Genomic DNA, 5261 nt, shown 5'->3' on the forward strand with positions numbered 1-5261 from the left:
CTAACCCTATGCGATATAACCGTAAGCACATCTGTAGATTTAGCAGAACGGAAACCCTTTTGCATGTCACTAAGAAGGTTATTTTTGCTGAAGTGGTTGACTGCTTCTCCATTTAACAAAGATTCCAGAAAATTACTCATGACACACGGGAGACTTATTACTGGGAGGGAGATAAATTCTTAAATACAGGCCATACTGATGAGATTTTCTATGGTGTTGGGAAGCAATCCTCCTTCAGTGGATAATTATATTTTAAAAACAATATATATATATATATATATATATATATATATATATATATATATATATATATATATATATATATACGAGAACGCTTAAAACATAGAATGAGATCTAAAACAAAATGGAAAAACCGAGATATAAGATCCGTTTTTCTTTTCAATAAAACATATTTACACTAAAGCATAAATGAAATTCCTAATTTAGTCACATAAATTAGTTAGTGAAATAAGTTTCAACATTGCTCCTAAACTTTATTTACAAAAACCATGTCATAAAAGAACTAATGGGACTTATGCAGAGAAGTGCCGTGCTATATTTTACAGTATTTGTTAAAGTCAAGTTTTACGTTATATTTTGTTTATTAAATTAGTAGATGAAAATACAAAATAGTGAGAAAACACCCTACCATCCTCATGTTAAGAATAGGTTTCTAAAAAAATGGCGTTAATATTTAAAAGTAACAGAACGGATTTTCCGGAAAAAACTGCGGTTGCCCTCCTAGGGTGTCTTTCGGGTTAAAATGGCTGAAATTGACACGTTCGTGCTTATTAAAAATATTGATGCCTTGGATTTTTATAAAACGTTCTGAAAAGTTGTCACTAACTGATTTCTATATAATTTTGTTTGTCTATACTTCGCGATAACTCTTGGGTGTGCAGCAGGGGCTCTTTTAGGGCTAATAAAAGCACTCCATTTTTGAAACTATTTTACCATATTTGTCCAAAAATTTTTGTGTATGTCTATTTAGCAGTTTTGCATGGTAATGAATTTAAATTTAAATATGTTAAGGCCTTGGGGGACTTTGGGGGCTAAATGGAGCGGAAGACAAATGATGGACTTAGTCATTTCTTTTTTTGTATGGTGCAGAACTCAAATTTACATATGTTAAGGCCTAGAAATGCACCGTTTGTTCATTTTCACAATGATTTTACGTCCTCTGGGGACTTTTGGGGCTAAATGGGTGTGGGAAAATGCTGAACTTAGTCATTTTTTATGCCTCGTTCACTGTGCACTCACGGGGGGGGGCATGCATGCTTCACTTGTTCCGACATTGTTTTCATTTACACATGCTTTTCACGCGTACGTCCGCAAGATTTTTTTTCCAATAGAACATGGTTTAACTATACTGCCTTGACACGTTAAATATTAATAGTTAAAAGAAAAACAATTCACTATAATAATAAAAGAAACTAGTTTATAGATTTATTTAAAAATTAATAAATATGTATCTTTAAATGTAAATAAATATTTCTTTAAAAGAGCACATGTCGTTTTAGCGTTTTTAAATTTCAAATTTTTATAAATAAATGCACTGAAAAATATAAATATCTCTTACTTTACTCTTACTATATATCCTTCACAAGAAAGTTTCTCTTTTAATTTAAAGTGTTCAAATAAAAAATACTTTCTTGTCCACAGGAAAAAAATACAGTTACTTTTGGACAATTTTCATAATTTCTCTCTGCAATTCGATACAACGGAAGGGCTTCCGGTGGTATATTCAGATGTTTTTCTGTGACAGTTTACTTGGCTTTAGTGAAAAGACCATCTATTACGTCAGTATATCAGCTCTATTATCATTTATGACAGTTGTTCGACTTAACTTTAATCTATGACCCCCTGTAAAACATTTGCAATAAACAACCACTGTTAACAATTTTACTTACCCTCTATCTGTGCATAAAACCAAACGCAAATTTCATGAATAAAGTTTCTTTCCTAGAAATACTCGCCCATGGAACTCTATGCCGTGAGGTTGTTTCCCAATTGACTAAAACATGGTGGGGTTCATGTCTAATGTAAACAAGTTCTTGTTAAGCAGTCATCTTAAAATATCAAATTTCCATCACTACAGATCACTACGGTATTGCCTCGTCGACTACCTAACACTTATCTTCTTGTGGTCTTTGGACCTTAATAATTGTGATAGACCGACGAAAATGCTATTTTGAACTTAAGCTTGACATACTCTTCAGGGAAGAAGCCGAGAATAGAGATTTACGAACTATTGAAAAAAAAAAAAAAGAGATACATCTGTTCGCCTTTCGTATTTGGCGCTGAACATCCTGTTTAAAGCTAAGCTCTGTTAAGTCTGGTCAGTACCAGAGGGGTGACTATTTGGTAATACAATATATGTCATCTGACAGGGATATGAATGAAGTTGTTAAATGTTTTTTTTACACCGAAGTCACAGTAAAAAATTATTTTAACCATTTCCAGACCATATTCTTGATGCTCATCTTGGTCAAATAGTCTTTGACAAGGATGGAGTTGTGGACTGCACCCTTAGGACAAACTTCTCGGAAATCTTCAACATCTTCAGGGACTTGTGAATTATTTTGTGTAAAGTTCCCACACTGATATAAAACTATGCACTTATTGCCCCTATAGGCACACGACAGTCCTTATCCATGAAATTCTTTATTTGGCCAATCAACTATGGTGTTCTGACTTCCTTACTCTTCCCACACTTTTCATCATCCCTCACAGTCACCCTGCCTTCCTTGAATCTCTTATGTCTCTCAAAAACTGATGCTCGATTCATGCAAGATACTCCAAAAGCTATCTGAAGCATTCTATACGTTTCTGTGACATTTTTCCAAGTTTAAAACAATTTTATTGCATAGCGTTCTTCTAAAGTGTCCTCAAGTCCAGATTGCATTTTTGAAATTCACCAACTGTGACAGTCATCCTATAGTAGGGTGTATTCTAATTTACGTTGTAGCTGTTCATTAGAACCTGAAATTATAAAACTTGGCTAATCATTTTATAATATGTATAGCAATAACATACTGAATTTTCAAGAGTCTACGACAATTTTACAAGTCTGGAAATTTACTGAACGCACTTCGTATCTTTATTTTAATCCTAAGTGGATATAAAATTGGTAATAAACTGTTTTGTTCAGAAAATTATATTTATCCAACTTTATAACAGAATAGTCTTGAATCACTTTCGTTTTGAATCACTTTCATGCTTCCTTACGCAGATGAAAATCAAGGTATAATGATACTAAACTTCATGTCTAGAATATTTACTCCAAAGTCAGACACAGATAGCATTTTAACTGACAAGCGTATCAAATTTTGCTTCTGACTAGCGAATTTCCATTTGTTGCTATTATATCGTGTAATGCGGAAAATAATACTTTGTTAAAATTTATTTTAAAAATATTAGTCAGGTTAAGACGACTGCTAATATAAAACATTAAACTATGATCACTCAACATAAAAACCAGTATAATTCATTTTAAATTGAAAAATATTATCATTCTGTACCATAATGTGCCAATAAGTAAAAATTAAAAACAAACATAACTTCAGCAAATTCAATAGTTTTTAAATATTACATAATCCCTTTTAACCGCTTTAGTTTTCGTATGTTGCTTTTGTTTTATCTGTATAACGTGTGATTTACTTTCTTAAATGTAAAACAAGTAAACAATGCCCGTATGAGTGAAATGATAAGACAGAAGGACATTTCAGATATCTCATTTCATATGTAGTAGTCGTTTGAATGTGTAGAAAGCGATGGTGTCCAAAATGAAAAGAAAATGCTAAAACCCATTTCTGCGCATATGACTTGGCACATACGCTAACCTGATTTAGTAAAAGCATATAAAAACATTTAAAACCAATCAGATGTATTTCTCTAAATTTATGAAAGTTTCTGTTTTGACGCCCCCCCCCCCCTGAATATTTTTTTAAATCACCTTCACCCCAAACAAGGCATATCGTCACTTGGACGTAACGAGTTATTAATTGGGACCATGTATGAGAAAGATTAAGAAGATGTTGGTTTACGTTACACTTGACCTTCTGCATATCAGTACGATTAGGGTAGCAGATAGCAGGAAGGGAATTATAAAGGCTAGCTGTTCGAGGGAAGAAACTATTAGAGTAGAAAGCTTTCTGGCATTTAGGAATCTCAACAATAAAGCGGTGTAATTTTGTTGCCAAGCGGGTTTGTCAGGGATATGCACGCCGAGGGGGGCATAAGTGCAATGAGTTCATCAGAGCACATTCCGTTACAGTACTTGGAAAACAGGCATTGGGATGCATAAAAAAGTTAATATCAACGAGAAAGCTAACACCTATTTTACTTCCCTCACCCTTCTGCCGAGTGATGAGAAAGCTAAAATAATCATGTATGCACACATAGACATAAGCATGTGTCCTTTGACACTAACGCACACACATACACGCAGTATATTAAATTTGTTCAAAATGGTGTTTGTTCATCGAAAACAAATGTATAAATTTGTCCATTTTAATAGTCAAACATTTCTTGCTGAACCGTTCACAATTATCAAAACAAATGAACATCGATTCTTTGTTAACAACTTTTAATAAAATGTAATTTGTGTAATTGAGTGGGGAAGTTTTGGTTACGATTTTTCAGACCCGTGTATGATTCACGGTCCTTAAATTATCGACTCATTCTACCTTGATATTTCAGGTAACGAACCTCCTTGTTCTGAAAGGCATTCAAAATATTAATATTTTATGTTTTTCTATCTATTCAAACTTTCAATTTAAAACACAAATGTCTCTTTTTAAAATTTCTGCGTTTGACTCGATTATTTTGTTGTGCTTATGATATAACATTTCTGTCGATCTCTTACATTTTCGTATAAACTTAAAAAACAATTTCTTTAAAAATGTTTAAGAAAAAACGCGCATCCCAAATGTAAGTCTATAAAATCTATAAAAGAAAGCATTACATTAGTGTAAGTAAAAGTGCGAATGAAGATTTATCGAATTAATTACTAGTTTCCAGAAGTTTTAATTACGTACTCTTTCCTGTTGATTATCCAATGAAAAATAACGTTGACTCACGAGATGATTATATAACTAAAAGACTTATGTAATTGAAAGGAAATCATTTCTTACAAAGAATATAGACTGATAACGACCTTGCATAACTGACTAGTAAACAAAGTGTAAATTTTCAGATGCAATTCTAGTATTGAAATTAAAGTTTTCCTTTTAACTGCCGAATACTGTTAAATGTTCATG

This window comes from Euprymna scolopes, chromosome 4 (genome assembly GCF_053919585.1).
Source record: "Euprymna scolopes isolate OS-2025 chromosome 4, ASM5391958v1, whole genome shotgun sequence".
NCBI lineage: Eukaryota > Metazoa > Mollusca > Cephalopoda > Sepiida > Sepiolidae > Euprymna > Euprymna scolopes.